Source organism: Melozone crissalis, unplaced genomic scaffold, assembly GCF_028551555.1.
Source record: "Melozone crissalis strain CALT ecotype California unplaced genomic scaffold, PUWL_Pcris_2 ptg000023l_1, whole genome shotgun sequence".
Classification (NCBI taxonomy): Eukaryota; Metazoa; Chordata; class Aves; order Passeriformes; family Passerellidae; genus Melozone; species Melozone crissalis.
The window spans coordinates 41,111,280-41,128,182 of NW_026535801.1; the positions used below are offsets into that span (position 1 = coordinate 41,111,280).

At 52.0% G+C, this 16,903-nt stretch overlaps 1 protein-coding gene across 1 annotated transcript in view; it reads right to left on the reverse strand.

Annotated features, from left to right (window-relative positions):
• ACVR1 (activin A receptor type 1) overlaps positions 1-14,485 on the reverse strand; it is a 47,255-nt gene extending 32,770 nt beyond the window's left edge. Inside the window, exon 1 of the mRNA XM_054278097.1 lies at positions 14,415-14,485. The gene's annotated coding sequence lies outside the window, so the exon portion shown is untranslated. The remainder of the gene's footprint in view (positions 1-14,414) is intronic.
• Positions 14,486-16,903: the final 2,418 nt, after the last annotated feature.

The window sequence follows — 16,903 nt, forward strand, 5'->3', positions numbered from 1 at the left end:
TAGGCTGAAAAAAAAATTACTAAATCATCTCCAAAACCCCCAGAACTGACTGAATAATATAAACTCAACTGACAGTATGAGCTGGTAAAAACAGAAGTCACCCCTACTGATGTGCACGGCCCTTTGGGAACATTCAGCACAAACACTGACGAGACTGAGTTCCTTTGTACCAGAGCTTTCCCACTGAGGGCTGATGGCAAGGACTTCCCGCGTTGTCCCTCTCACCATTTTCAGGACAGATCACCTAACAATCCCCATGGCTTCCCAGAGCAAAGATAATCACAACCTGGGCAAGCAGACTTTGAAGCTAAAACCAGTGAGTCGCTATTGTGTGAACTTGGTTATTGGTTGGGTTTGTTTCTCATTAAGAGATATTTATGCAGCGAAACAAAATCTGCTCTGCCTAGCATTTCCCTGAACCCCAAGAGCACTGCAGCAGCATTCTCCCAACACCCACTGCACGACCATGCAGGAAACTGAACTGCAGCTACCTGCACAAGTTACACCACTGAACTACTTAACCAAGAAAAGCACTTCGATCTCGTCTCTTTTTCTGTTCCCATTCTTAACACCACGATCATTTCCACTCACTCCAAGCTCCTGAAAGTTATCATCTGGGGAAGACAAGGGTTGCTGGACACCAGTCAACACTGAGCTACTGATACAAACACACTGCTGCAAGCAACCCTACTACTAACAACTGAGCTTTAGCCAAGAACTCTGCTAAGAGATGACTCCTCTGCTCAGAGGAGCAGCTGCTCAGAGACACCTATTTTTGGAGCTGCAACTGCACATTACCTCCATGACCAGCAATAAACCCCACATGTCCCTGCAGCACTCGGTGCTCTGGAGCCCTGCCACTGTCCCACCTCCACACACCCAGGGGCAGGCAGGCTCCTCGCAGCACCACGGGTAAGCCTGGAGCACAAGGCAGGTCCTGGCTGCAAACTGCTGGGAACACAAATCCCAAGCAGAGGCTCTGCTCCATGGTCTGTATTTGACCAAACAACACAGCATCAGCCCACCTGCCACCAGTGAGGAGGAGAGGGTGAGAGATGTTCGAACAGCTCTGCTGTCAGCCCTGCAAAAGGCTGAGATGTCACTGCACCGTGAGCTACCAGCAGCACCACCTTGGAGCAGGCAGAACAAGCCACAGAAAAAACCCCAAAAACACTGAGTTCCCACAGCAGGGCTGCAAAGAAATCAAACAGCTTCAAAATGATTCAGTGGTAAAGCTCCCAGGAGCAGAGTTGCCAAACGAGCAATTCTAGGGAGGGCTGGACAAGGCAGAGCTCTCTGCAGGTCTGCACGGCTCCCTGGGAGAAAGAACCCCCTGGCCACCCGAAAATCCAGCCAGGCTGCACAGGCTGCTCCCAGCAAGGAGCACCGCACTCACCGACTTCAGCACCACCGCGAGCATTGCACTCCTCCTGGGCAGGGATGGACTTGGGGTGGAACTTTCTTTGGACTACTGCCAGGAAAAAAACAGCTACAGAAATGAAAAATAAACCCAACCGAGTGATTATGTGACCATCATGATTCAAAATTCAAAGTTTAACAAACAAAACAAAAAATTTCCCCACAATCCACACACTTGGAATTTTACCTGGTTACCTGAAATTTTCAAAACAGCATTTTACATTGGTATGGGTGAAATGTTCATTTCAGCTTTTGGTGTGGCGTTAAATGCTTCCAAGTCGATCAAGGTGATGTAAGTCAGGAAGTTGAGAACAACTTAAATAACCAATTTTAGATCTGATTTTGTACTTATTTTTGTTCTTTTGTAAGAAGGGTTTAATTGTTGTTGAAGACAAATGAACATCATGGTAAGACTAACTAAATAGTCTTTAAAGACCATTTCCCTCTCCATCCCTCTACTCCAACACTCAGAAACTCAGGTCCCCATTTTTTTATGGAGAAGGATACATTTGTTTTGATTCTTCACTCTTATAAACACAATACTTTAATGTTTATTTTAGTTGGAGAACAGGCTTACAGCGGCCTGACTGCTAATTCTGTAAGAAGAATTATCAAGGCCTTTTGCAAGTCAGGCCCCCTTGGCAGCCCAAGGACACCGGAGCTGCAGCTCCCGGGCTGACCCGGCCCAGGCCAGCACGGTGAGCCTGCCGGGGTGACCTGGGCAGGGCAGACAGGGGCACCCCGAGTCCCAGCTCCCGGATCTGCCGTGCTGCTCCCGGGCCGAGTCCCTGCCCCTGGCTCTGCCGTGCTGCTCCCGGGCCGAGTCCCAGCTCCCGGATCTGCCGTGCTGCTCCCGGGCCGAGTCCCTGCCCCTGGCTCTGCCGTGCTGCTCCCGGGCCGAGTCCCTGCCCCTGGCTCTGCCGTGCTGCTCCCGGGCCGAGTCCCTGCCCCTGGCTCTGCCGTGCTGCTCCCGGGCCGAGTCCCTGCCCCTGGCTCTGCTGTGCTGCTCCCGGGCTGAGTCCCAGCCCCTGGCTCTGCTGTGCTGCTCCCGGGCTGAGTCCCTGCCCCTGGCTCTGCTGTGCTGCTCCCGGGCCGAGTCCCAGCCCCTGGCTCTGCCGTGCTGCTCCCGGGCTGAGTCCCTGCCCAGGCCAGCACAGTGAGGTCAGGGTGACCCGGCCCAGGCCAGACAGAGGCACCCCGAGTCCCAGCCCCTGGCTCTGCCGTGCTGCTCCCGGGCCGAGTCCCAGCTCCCGGATCTGCCGTGCTGCTCCCGGGCTGACCCGGCCCAGGCCAGCACAGTGAGGTCAGGGTGACCCGGCCCAGGCCAGACAGAGGCACCCCGAGTCCCAGCCCCTGGCTCTGCCGTGCTGCTCCCGGGCCGAGTCCCAGCCCCTGGCTCTGCCGTGCTGCTCCCGGGCCGAGTCCCTGCCCTTGGATCTGCCGTGCTGCTCCCGGGCCGAGTCCCTGCCCTTGGATCTGCCGTGCTGCTCCCGGGCCGAGTCCCAGCCCCTGGCTCTGCCGTGCTGCTCCCGGGCCGAGTCCCAGCCCCTGGCTCTGCCGTGCTGCTCCCGGGCCGAGTCCCAGCCCCTGGCTCTGCCGTGCTGCTCCCGGGCCGAGTCCCTGCCCCTGGCTCTGCCGTGCTGCTCCCGGGCCGAGTCCCAGCTCCCGGATCTGCCGTGCTGCTCCCGGGCTGACCCGGCCCAGGCCAGCACAGTGAGGTCAGGGTGACCCGGCCCAGGCCAGACAGAGGCACCCCGAGTCCCAGCCCCTGGCTCTGCCGTGCTGCTCCCAGGCCGAGTCCCAGCCCCTGGCTCTGCCGTGCTGCTCCCGGGCCGAGTCCCTGCCCCTGGCTCTGCCGTGCTGCCTTTGGGCGCCCCTGGGCACGGCCCCACCAGCCCACACACTGCCAGCACAGTGGGCAAGGCCTGAAACACCCTCAGAGATCTCTGACCAGTTAGATGGGAGGGAGTGTTTAACCACCTCTAAACCCTCCTCATGATGCAGCTGGGCTGAGCATTTAACAAACTTTATTTAGCATTTACTGTGGGGTTTCATGAAAAACAAGTAAACAAAAATACAAATTAAAATAAACCCAAAACAGTTCAGCCATTTAAAGTAATTTTAACTTTTATACTCCAGACACACAACCCCAAAGGTGCCATCTGTTTCTTCACAACTTTCAGGGAAGAGTCAGCTCAGCAATGAAAACCTCATGAATTCCTCAAATCTTTCCAAAAAGATTTGTTCAAAGTCTAATTTAGTCTAAGTTTTAACTTGCTAGTTCATAATTCAGAATTAAATCAGATGCTTTTTTTTTTTGCATGTTTTACATGGAAAATATTTACTATGTTCCTTTACTGTATTTAAACATTTTAAGTTACTTCAACAGAGAAGACACGCTCTTCAAGGGTTGTTTGTTTGTTTTGTAGGAAAGTAGCCTTTCAAGATCAGAGAATCAACAGAATCTCCCTGTAAGATCAGATACTCAAATATTTCCTTGATGTCTAAGAAACTGACCAACTACTACACCAGAAACCCCACCTCCATGCTCGGCTCTAACTCATATTGGCCATACAAGCCTCTTTCCTTTGGCCTTGGTTTGCTCTCTGACACAGTAGCTACTCAAGACCCATAATCATCTCCCAAAAAGAAGGTAACACATTAAGCACTTTTTTCCTCCAGCTGTGGTCCTAAGCACAATTTGGGTAAAACCTGCAAGCTGCACCAAGCTGTCAGCTAACACACTCACAGGCGTCTTTCAAACAATTATGACATGCAAGTGCTTCTGGCTCGTCCAACATTCATTTTTTAATTATATGCCTTTATGAACTCAAGTTCAGAAGAAACCCTTTTTCACATACAACCCAACACACCTGTGGAACTGTAACAAGATCAATCACGTCAAAAAGCCCAAAGATTTTTGGAAGACTATTTCAGAACTTGGAGAAAAAGCCCCACATTTGGTATCCTTTCCCACTGCTGGCACATCGACCCCTCAGAGACTTCATTTGCAGCCTGTGGGTCACTGCAGTTCGTGGCTTTGGTCTGGTTCACATCCCTTGGTGTCCACACTGGCCAGCAGCTCAGAACAAACCCTGTCCAGGCCCACTCGGGCTGGGCTGGGCGAGCCGTGCCCCTCGGGGACCCCGGAGCCCCCCAAGGAGGGTCCCAGCGGCGCAGGGACAAAGGGCTGCGCCCTCCAGCCCCACAGCCGGAGCAGAGCCTGGCACTGCCCACAGGAACAGCTGCAAAACCACAGTCCCACCCTGTGAGACAGGGTCACAGGGCCCCCGGGAACTTCTCAGGCAAGGCCATCCCAAGGCAGACACAGCAACCCTTTGCCATCACACTTCTCCTGACGTGCCAGCAAGGACCTTGCCACAATGACAGCGAGCTGTGGTCACCAGGGCAAGGCAGCCCACCCCAGACCCCACTGACACGTTTCCAGGCACTGTTTCATCCACACTCTCAGGACGAGAAGCATGTGCAGAGGTGAACAGCACCACTTGTCAGCTGACAGCAGTCACACTCTGTCAGAGACACCTGGCCACGTGCCTGGCCCTTTGCCATTCCCTCCTCTGATGGAGTCCCACAGAGTGTCCCTGAGTGCTCCTCTTTCACACTGCACCCCTAGTTCCTTGTACCTGCAATGGGGGCCAAACACCATCGTGGCTCTCCAGAACTCTCCTTCAGGAGGCCCTACAGCACAGACCCCTTCACTGCCAGCACAGCGGCTCCTCACCCCATAAACCCTGCAGCCCCAGAGCCAGGGCCACTTTCAGCTCACAGGCATGTGAATCCCTACCAGGAGGCAGCCAAAAGCTCTGCGTGAGGCTCCTTCCCTCCCCAGGAAAACAAGGATTTGCCAATTTGTTTTGCTCAGTCACCCAGTGGCACACACACCCCTGAAGAAGCGCACATGCTCCTCTTTCCAGATTTCCATCACAGACAGGAAAACTGTGAATCTCTGTCTTCAAGGAGGGGACCTGTTGATGTTCTCACTCAGGTCTCAAAAGAGCCATCAAGTCCCAGGAGACAAACACGGCAGACTTTCCAAGCCGCCAGGAACGGTTCCCACTGCTCCTCACAGGAGCAGCGCAGGCTGTGACGGGAACTTGCTGGGGCCGCACAGGACTGCTGCTGCAGAGCAAGAGCAATGGTGACAGAACCCCGTGCAGAGCAGCAGCGGCCTCTGAACTGCACCTATTTCACATCGGGCTCAAAGCACAAGCGACCCTCCACATGCCTTTCTTCTGCCTCCATCTGCCGCTGCGTGCTGTGCTGCGGCTCTATGGACCCAGCCTTGCGGAACAGCTTCCAGTTAATTCACCTTTTCCATTTGCTTTAGTCCGCTCCCCAGAGCTCCATATCCAGTAGATATTTATTTTAAAGCTAAGCCAAAACCATTCAAACACTAACACTTCAGGGCCTTCAATACTCCTGGTTGCACACAGTAGGGCCTCTTTTAGAATAAAGAGCGTCCACTTTGGGAACTAAACCAACATAATTATAATTGGGCTGCATGTCAAAGTTTTACAAATCCCCAGACTGGAAATAAAGTAGGTTTTACTCCTCACAGATCCTTTGTTACAGAAGGCATAAAACTGCACTGCAGCCTCAGGAACACCAATTCCCCACCAGAGATGCCAGGAACTGTGTAAGAAAACTGAGCTTCAAAATCCAGTTTGCTGTTCTGGCTCCTCGCTGCATGGCATTCTGGCTCTCCTAATGGAGAAACAACTCAAAGTTCCCTCAAAATCCTGGACACTGTTCCACATGAAAGTCCAATACATACTTTCTTTGAATGTCTAAACAATGTTCAGGATCAAATCCCAACCAAAAAGATGAAGTCAAGGACTTTTCCAGTCATTAAAACATGCCACTTTTGCATCAGGCATGGAAATAACGTATTTCTTTCAGACTTCTGATGGTGTTTAGGTTTTTATTTCCATAATTTAGGAACAGTCATATTGATTCACTCATTCGTCAAAATATTACTTGTGTCATAAGGAAGCTGTATGAAGGGAAGGGAATAAACAGGTTCGGATTTTAGAACAGGTTTTGCAGAATGACCATGCCCAGGTTTGCTTTAGGGGTATGACACGAGTCTTACAAATGTGTAAAATACCTACACCAAGACAGAAAAAACACCCTATTGTTTTGGCAAGCTGGGACACGTTACTCAGATTATCCTCCACTGGAGGTTGATGCAAACATGCCAGGTCCACAAACACGCACAAAAGTGTCTACGTGGCATTTCTGGCACATTTGTAAAGGCCCAACTGACAACCAGCTAATGTGGGAGAGCAAAAGCCGTGCCAAGGAGCTGCTGAAGAACTGAAGAAGTGCACAGGCTCAAGGGCAGGAGCCACGAGAACAGACACAGAGGAAAGGCAAGGAAGGCAGCAGCCCCGTCCCAGCCACGCCATCGCAGCACACGGCCTGGGCACCCGAGGCGGGGCAGCACAGCCCACCCTGCTGAGCCGCCTCTGAGGGCAGCTTCTCTTCTCTCCCAGTGACCTGAAATAACTCAATGCTTCTTTCTGGACAGAGACGGGTTCCAATTATGCAAAGCAGCTGGAGGACAGCCAAGACTCGAAGGGTTTAACCTTGATCCCAACCACAAAGATGCACCTCTGCTCTCACAGACGGGCGTTTGCGAGCTGGTCTGGGCACAAAGCGCTGCCCTACTGAGCTACAGGGAGAGGAACAAGACATCAAAGTGAGACCCTGGGCTACCTCTGGCAGGGAGGACAGCTCCCGAGCCCAGAGATAAGCAGAGATGGTCCCACACCACATACACACCTAGCCACCCCTAAGAAGGAGTAAAAAGGTGCTTGCATGGCACTTTTCATCATCATCATTTCATTTAGACTCGGGATCTAGACAGGTTTTGCAACTCAGTCCAAAAATAAAGGTCAAGTGGAATAAAATACTTAGATCAATGCTCAATATGTAAGAACGCACGTCCAGAAAAGAATTTCCTACTTTTTTTAAAGTATTTATTTTTCTATTGTAATCACAATCCCCTCCATTTTGTGGTAGTTTTTTTTTAATTCACAGGGATCAGTATTTTTTTCATGCGCTAAGGGTACACCTCAAATGTTCTTTCTTATCATTTAACTTGAGCCAGTATTTACAAGTCAAATTAAAAATATCCTTTTTTTTAATGCACAACTTATTGTAATTCCACTCCTAAGGAGACAGGAATGTGTTAGTTTAACACTCAGACTGGTGCACTACAAGTTGTACATGTTTTTGCTCTGACAACGGAAAATGAGGAGTAGAACACAGTGTGATCCTACAAGATTGACTGCCACAAACTCCACTGCCAAATCATGCTCCTGATCCTGAAATCAGCTGGAATTGTCCTTTTTTTCCTCTTTTTTCCCCACTGGTTCCACTCACATGTATCATCCTGTGCACATACTTTTATATCTCTATCTTTATTGCCAGTTAGTCTTTAAGTTCTATTCAGCAACTTCTGGAGAATGGAAAATTTTTATTCTCTATGTTGTTTATCACTCCTGGGATTTGCCCAGCCCATGCCATCAAAGTCGATGTTTTAGCAGACTGCTACCCACAACTGCAGCTGCAGCAAGCAGTTTACTATCCAGCAGCAGTGAGGGCTGCAATTAAATGGATTAAAAAAAAAATAAAATTACTCCTTATGAAGTCAAGAAGAGTTTTAATGTGCAGTGTGGACCCGCAGCATGGACACAGCTTTTATCAATAACCAACCTGCAGCGTATCACCTATCTCTTCTCTAACATAAGAGTATTATAACATAATATGATACAATTGATATTCTCTTACACCAAACCATTACCTTTTCATTTTGTTTTCACTTTTAAAATTCAGTCTGAAAATTACTTTAATTGTTGCAGTCCTCCCACACAAATACAAGAGACAAGTTTATTGCAACGGAGAGCCCTAAATAGCACCGTCTGGTTTAGGCTGACTAATACAAACACACATTTTGTTTAATTTTACATTTGTTCCTAGGGAGATCTCACTCTCATCTATCTGCTCTACCTCGCGTTGCACAGCACCCGACAGCACGGGGCATCGCCCGCCCCGGTGGCTGGGCAGCGTGGGCAGCTCTGGCTCCACGTGCGGCAGCTCGGGGACAGGCTGGCCACTGCCGTCACCGTCGTGCAGAGAAGGAGCGCGGGCAGGCGTGTGGGACCCCCAAAACGTGTGTCCGAGCACAGGCTGGTGGCACAGCCAGAGCCCAGAGCCCTGCAGGGCTCTCCCTGCGGAGCAGAGCACAGCAGGTCCCAGGCACACCAAACACCCCCATGGCGCACCCGAGCAAGGCACCAGCCTTCACACACACTGCCAGGCAGCTCACGGTGCTCTGCATCTGCTCAGCCACTCATACCCGCAGAAATCCCTCCTTACCACCAGCACAAGTAAAATACCTGGGAATTAACTGGGTTAGAAATAACCTGGCAGAGGCAGACTAAGTCTGAACCAAATGAATGCCTTGTCCAGTGTCTCTCACGGCCAGAGACGCCAGAACAGAGAAAGAACAGCACATGGAGAAGGAGCAGCAGGACTACTCGCTCCCCTGCCATTAGCAGCCTGCGAAAGGGTTTGCGCAAGCACAGCCCCAAGCGCCCTGGAAGCACCGGGCCAGGAACCCCGAGCCTCTCGGGGGAGGGCTGGAGGGGCCTGCCGGGGCACACGGCTCCGGAAAGCGGGGCTCAGCACCTTCCAGCGCTTCAAAGGGAAGCCACTGGCGGGCCGGGAGCTATCCCGGCTGGCGAGGCTGCCAGCCCGCTCCGCTGTCGCAGCAGCCTCGCCAGGACGCCAGCCCGCCTGCAATTGCACGCGGTGTTCGCTGGCCGCTCCTCTGCAGCTCATTAGCGCGGGGAAGGGCTGCGGTCACAACGACAGAGTCCCGGCCTCCAGCGAGCACAGCTCGCCACGGCTGCTCTGCGAGACAAGGAACAACTCCCCCTACCAGCTTCCATCCAACAGGATGGCCAGCTTCAGCATGCTGAGAAGGAACGTTCCAGGCACTCGGGACAGAAGGTTAAGTGCTGCAGCAACACATCTTCTGTAAAAAGGCCCAGATAACAGCTTTTGGTGTTCCCCCTCACAATTTTTATCTCCATCTTGGTTATTTCAGACAACAGAAATTACTCCAAAGGCAGCCTTGGACAATCACCAAAATGGAGGTCTTGGTTTTAATAAGCTTTTCTTAACAAAGCCAAAGCCTTCCTTTCCCTAAAGCAGACTGGAGTTCCTCTACAACAGGCTCCAGACACTTTCAGACCCATCTTTCCATCATCATAGGCAGGGAACAGTGACTCGGTGTGACCCTCCAGGAGTGTTTCAGAAGGGGGGATGCAGTGACAACAGGACTTCTGGGGTGAGAGCCACCGAACCGCCTCTGCACACCAAAGGGAGGAACAACACACAGCCCTAACCAGCAATAAGCTGATTCCACAAGACGCCAGGAGCAGAAGCTCAGGAAAGAGCACACGGACACAGCATAAAAGGGTCATTCTTCCACGCTCCTCTCATTCCAACCCCACACCTCCCAGTCGAAGGTAAATTCCCAAGCCCAAAGCTGCACCTGAATCACTGCATGTTCTGGTCCCTCAAAGGCCTACCAACAGATTCAACTGTTCCTCAAAAGAAGAATAAGGCTCCTGAATATCCCACTGCAATCAGTCTACAGTTTAAACAGGCACCACACAAAAAACTATTGGTTTTAACTTTAAAGCTGCTGACAATTGATTAAATCCAGTATTCCCCATTTCTTGCATAATAAGGGATTACCTAACACCATCCCTTCCCAATTACTCACATCAATTGTGACTTTAAGATCTCTATAGTATTTCCTTTCAAGCATTTCTCCCCTCAGCAAGTCAGTTTATTTACACACCACCTCACCCAGCCTTGCAAAACCAGGCTGAGCCAATGTCCTGTAAAGCTAAAACAGGTCTCAAGCTTGCAGAAACTGCAGGGCTGAAGGATATTGATTACCCCAATTGCTTAGGGACTTACAATGCCTTTGTAACCAAACAGAAGTCCATCCCTTGGGATAAGGGACCTTGATCTGGGGGGTTGAGAGGTGTTTCAGAGCTGGTGGCGCAGCAGTCTGCAGGCACAAGGCAGGCAGGGCACGTTCCAGCAGCGCTGGCAGAGCCCTGTGCCCGAGAAGCCCCAGCACGGCGAGGCACTGCAGGAGGGCAGGAGCACAGCGAGAGAGGGACCCGCACCGCCTGCCACGCCGACCCAGCCCCTGACGCCGAGCGTTCAGACGGATCGTGATGGCCCTGGCCTTCCAGGGAACGGCAGCAGAGAAACGGGCGCTGGAACTGCACTGCTGCTTTCCTCCACACACAGGAAGAGCTGTGTGCCTTCTGCACTGGAGCACGGGCACACTCCTCACGCTCCTTCCAGCAAACAGCGCCCGCGCACTTCACGGCAAAGGTGTGCTCCAGTGCTGCTTCATACTGCAGCTCGTTCCCTGTGGATCTCACCAGAGCAGAAATCTGGGAGTGTGTTCTGAACAACCTCAACCCACAGATGCAGCTCACTCTGAAACAGGAACCTGCGAGCACTGTACACGCACAATTCCAGAAGACCACATGTTAAGGAAGGGATTACCAGCACCTGAGACTGGGTCAGGCGCAAACTCACGGTCCAATCTAACACAGAAAACTACAGCACTACAACCACTTACTGTTATTGGACTGTACTTCTACGCTTTTGAAAGCGTTACTCCAAAACCATGTTTTGGCTGCAAACATAGTGGGAAAAAAAGGAATTCCTTGAAAGCATTTCCATGGAATTCCTTACATTTTGTAGTCAACAACATTTGATAAATTCGTGATCCCAGAACAGTTTTCAAACACATGTGAATTCAGCTGTCCAACATTGCTAGAAAACACCACCGTTCCTGATTTTTTTTTTACAGATATGTACAGGATATAAATGCCTTATACTCACAACATGTGGCCAGAGAACTTGTGCACAGCATTGCTCAAAAGGTGAGGATCTTGATAGCACCTGGTATCTCTGTAGCTAAGATGCTCTTAAACTCTCAGAGCTGCCTACCCTCAGGTGCTAAAGGAACTCATCCATCCCCTGAGCCACGTGCACACCCTGGCTGAGGCCAGCCTGCCACCCAGCTCTGTGATGCCCCTCAATCCTCACACACAGAGGCACTCAGCAATCACCCGTGCTCAACACCACCACTGAGATCTGCTGCAGCTCCTGACAGATGCACAGCCGAGTGGGACAAGCTTTCAACCTGCTTATACACACTAGAGCAGGTATCAAGATGCCCATTTGAGAGTTCCAATACCAAGAATTTAAATGAATTCAAGAAGCTTTTTTTTGGCAGGGACAAGAAGGGCTGAACGGGTGCCTAATTATTTCACAACGGCTGTCCCTAGATCCTATTTTAGCATCGGGCTTTCATTAAATTTAAGCATGACTTCAGAGTACCAGCTGGCTGGAAAAAACAAAAACCACAAACACAACCCACTCACAACACCCCACGGGTGTTCTTTCCCCCGCCCATGTTCTCTTCCTACCCTCACCGAGGGCTTGGAAGACTCCAGTTCCATTTGGAAGGCCAGCCTCAAAGCAGATAAGTTCTGCAGGAAATGGCTATATTTAGCCCTCCCCTTTCCCCTCAGCTCCTCCACACACCAGCATTCTCCTGCAAAAGGATCGTTCTACTCGGTGATAGAGGTGATCTCCAGCAGGTCACCGCAGCAGAAAGAATGCAACCAACTTCATACGTGCTAAGAGGAGAGCGTGAACAACCACCAGAATATCAAATACTCAGCCACTGAGGCATACAGTAAAATTGTCACATCTCAAAGCATGTTGAATTGCAAGCTCCAGGAACACAATATGCCCAAAATCACTTTCTGAGTGGTGCCCATGGAGGGCAAGGCTGAACCTCTGCACACACTATCCGGGTTTTCACCAATTTTGTCAGTAACTAACACAGCCATCCTATTCTCTACAGAATATAAACACGAGGCAACAAACTTGACAGGTCTGCAACTAATAAATAATTTTCTAAATTTGTTTCCTAATAAATAATAAAAAAACAGTTAACAATGGTTCCTGGGCAGTGAATATCAGCACCAGGTCAGCAGGATTTCCCTTCCCCAGCTTGAAACTTTGAAACACATTATAAGACTTAAAGGCAAAAACATACAAAGGGGCTTTTTCTCCCCTCAAGTTGTTTTGTTTAAATAACAGCTCGACCTGATATAATTCCATCCTAACCATGATTTAGGCCTGTAAGAGCTGATTATTTACAAACTGAGGAGGCTGAGGTGTGAACTAAAGGTTTGTCCCAAAACAAAGACAGAACAAAACACACCTCTCACTCAGTGTGAGGAGACAAAGAGGCAAAGGGTTCCAGTCAGGAACCACTCCCAAGTCCTGTGCCACTGGGCAAGGAGCACACATGGCCCCTGAAACAGAGGAATGCAGGTCTTATCCCAGCAAACAAATCCCGAGGGAAGGCAAACCTCTGAAACCACTGCACACACTTAACACCTCCTGGGGAGAGCACAGGGCATACAGGAACTTTTTGTTCCCTTAAAACAGATCTCTAACACCTCCTCCTCCAAAAAAAAAGGGTTTCGGCCATCAAAGGGCCCAGCCGTGCACTTGAGAGCTCTCCACAGCCAGGACTCCAGCTTTCCCATTTCAATTGCAAGGCACCCCAGCACTCTTCAAACAGCTCCAGCCCTTCAAGGACAGGGCTCCGAGAGTATTTGCAAAGTGCCTGCTGCATTCCAGGTCGCCACCGTCCCTCTGAAGATGAGTATAAGGATCACAGCAAAGATCGTATTACAGGAAACAAAAGAAAAGTGAAAGTTTAAAAATAGACTTGTCATTGCCCACAGCTAACTGCTATAGCCACAGGAGTCTTCTTCAAGGAGAAGCTGGGCTTCAATGCAGACCATAAAAACATACGAGATTTGGAAAAAGAACCTGTTCTCTTCTGAGAACTCAATGCATGGTTGTAAAACACGGTTTTGTACAAACGTGCCAGTTCCGCAGCTCAGTCCAGAACCTGGAAGTGCCCATCAGTAACCCCATCCTGAGGCACTGGTGCCTCCAGCACACCTACATGAACCCCAGCTCTTGGGGAACCTGACGAAGCTGAGCTGCTCTCTCAATCACTGGAAAACAAAGTGGCTTCATTTCAATTCATGTAAAAGTACTGCGAGAAACTGAAGTTCTTTTAACGCTTTCAATAGACAGAGTGGGAAGGACTGCCTGGGCAGCCTCCCCTCCTAGCTTCACGGCCCAGGTTTCACAGAGCAGCATGCGGGTTCAGAGCCGCCAGGTCAGCACGCACACTGAGCGGGCTGAGAGCGGCTGTGTGCCCCGGGCCGTGCTCCCGTGCGGGCAGAGTCCCGGCAGCAGCGAGCCCCTCGTGTCCTCGGAGCCCAGGGCGGGCTGAGAGCTGCTGTGTGCCCCGGGCCGTGCTCCCGTGCGGGCAGAGTCCCGGCAGCAGCGAGCCCCTCGTGTACCCGGAGCCCAGGGCAGTTCCGGGCTCAGGACCCGCTGCGGCGGCTCTGGCCGCGGCAGCAGCCCCTTTAGCCATTATGACCGGCACCAGGGACTTTGGCCCGTACCTCTGCTATGCCCATCAGAGCTCGGGCTTCCAGCGCACCGCCGCGGGCAGCGGCAGCACACCCACGGGGAGCTCGCCGCGCTCCGCGCCGCCCACCCGGGGAGCTCCCGCAGCCGCACGGCGGCCTCGGCCAGGGAAATTAGCTGTGCCCGGCCAAAACACCGCACGGTAATGAGAGCAGGGAGAAGGGGAGCCGCAGCGCTGCCCGCCGCGCGGCACCGCGGCCATGCTGCGCCCCCCGAGCGCGGCCGCGGCGCCCCGGGGCCTTTGTGCGCCCCCCGCCCGGACCGGGACCCCGCGGCGCCGCCCCCGCCAACCCTCCCGGCGGCGGAACCGACCGGCTCCGGCAGCACGGACTCACCCGTTGGGCCGGCGCGACGGGGCGGGACGGAGCCGTAGGGAGCTGGCGGCGCGGGCCGTGCTGCGGCGCTGCCCCGCTCGGGCCGGCGGGGCCGGGGGCGGCCGCGGGCGGCGGCGGCTCCGCTGACAAAGGAGCGCGGGCGGGGCAGCGCCCGCACCGGCAATGGCCCAGCGTCACTTCCGCCCGCCGCCCCGCCCAGCGCCCCCTGCCGGCGCCGCGGGGACACGGCGGGCGCGGGCTCTGGCTGGGGTCAGGTTTGGGCTCGGGTTCCGGTTCCGTTTCGGATTTCGGCTCGGGGTAACGGAAAGCCGGTCCCGAGCAGCGGAACGAGGCACAGAAGCATCCCGGGACGGTGGTCAGAGTGACAAGGTGGGCATTGGGCACAGGTCGGACTCAGTGATCTCAGAGGTCTTTTCCAACCTGACTCAGTGTGATTCTGCTCCCGTGTCACAGGGGACATGGCTGTGCTTTTCCCCCACACAGGCGGCGCTTCCCAAGCAGCAGAATGAGCATCTGCAAGACAGGAGGCGAGGAGCTCAGAGGGGCAGGACAGGAGCCCTGGAGACGTGGCACAGTCAGGCTGGGACAGCGCGGGGGCAATCACAGCGGCGGTGCCAGGGCAGGAGGCGAATGCTCACTCCCTCGGGAAAAGGCAGGTGGACAGAGGGTTTGGAAAGTGCTCCCAATGAAGCTCCTTTGTGCATACAGCCCATTTATGCACAGCCCTCCAAACGGGGCCAGGATTTGACTCACTATGAGTAATAGGAATGTTTTAAACAGAGAAAAGAATACTAATTCCCTTAAAAATACAAATAGGTCTACATTTGGCTCAGCAGCACAAGGCCAGTGATTTTCCACAGTGTACTGCCAAGTAGCTGAATGTGACATTCAAGTAGCTCAAGTGTAGGTGTTCCTCGGGAGAAAATACAGCTCTAACGAGGACCATTTTCCAAAGGAGAAGACTAAAGATTGGGTATCTAATACAGCTTTTCAAAATTTAACCAAACGGCTACATTTCCAGAAGTGCCAAGTTTCCCTTGAGGCCCCACAGGTGGTGTTGGCAGCCAACACTCTGAACACCCACCTGCTTATTTGCAGCCTGGAGCACTTTTGACAGTGGTAGCCCGTGTGGTTATCCGAGCTCCCAGGAAAGGGTGACGCTGCTGGGCTGAGAGCCACCCCTCACTAAGGCCTGCGGGGCTCCCAGGAGACACGAGGAGCCGCATGGGTTAGGAGCACTTTGCATGGAAAAGTTTCTGCTTTACATCTGGTAGAAGAATATGAATTTTGGAACCTGTCATTGAGTAACCCACGCATGGCTCACCAAGGGACAGCTGTTGCTAAGTGCTCATTCACAGCCACAAGGGGAACCAGTGCTGGGAACTGGAATTAGGCAGCTCCTGCCCACAGCCTCCTGTAGCTGGATCACGTACAGTTTACATGCCACTGACTTCTAATTAATAGTGAAGCAGAGGGAATAATTAAGTTACTGAAGTAATCTCAGCATCATCTATAAACAGGGCTATTTTTCTGTTCTTTTGAATGCCACTTCTTATTTATCATCATAAGCATCCTTACAAATAAATTTGCTTTACAAACACTGCAGGGTTTTTTCAATTATCTTTTTTGTAGTGTGTTGATAGGAAAATCCAGCTGTAAGTAGAATTTTATCTGTAATAATGTTATTTGGAGAGAAAACCAGGGCTGCAGTCTGAGAGGGATATAATGACAAAGTGTTTGGGTTAGTGGCTGGCAGTGCCATCTCAGAGTCAGAAGTGCCAGTTCTGAGATGTGGGGAGGATCACAGGGCTGTGCCTCAGGTAAAGCTCTGGCTTGTCAGGGATTTTTCAGTCCTCCAAGGAAAGGGGGAGCGGATCTGATGGGGGTATTCATACACAGCTGACTTTGCACAGCTTTGCAAGGAGCAGAGTGTGGCTAAACTTGAGGTCTTCCAGTTCCCAGCAGGAGAACCTCGTGTGGGTTTTTCCGTGCTGGGGAACAGTCTGGAACTTCTTCCTGGACAGTGTTTGCATTAATTGGGTGTAATAATGGCATGTTCATGTGAAAGGAGCACTGTGGGCACAAATTGCCACCCACAGACACCAGAATAGACACATTAATGTTATGCAAATACCATGGTCTTCAGAAGTCTGTGGGCCCCAGAACACAGCGCACACAGAGCACACCTTGAGCTGTGGGGCAGGTTCACCCTGTCATCCTTCCACACAGAAAACCCTCCCAAGACAGCAAGTATAGCAAAATCAGGCTTCTTTGTTTTGAAACAATTTCCATGGTAACTTGAACTGCCGTGGTTCTTCATAAATTCTGCCTCTCTCTGGAGCAGCTGGGATTTCAAATCAGACCACTTTGCAATGCTCTGGGAGTGCAGAAACAGCTCACGCAGCTGAAAGATGCCATGGAGGAAATGTTTCAAAGAGGGGGCTGCTGGACTCCAGTCCAGGCCCCTCTTTTGGTAAACCATCTCGCTC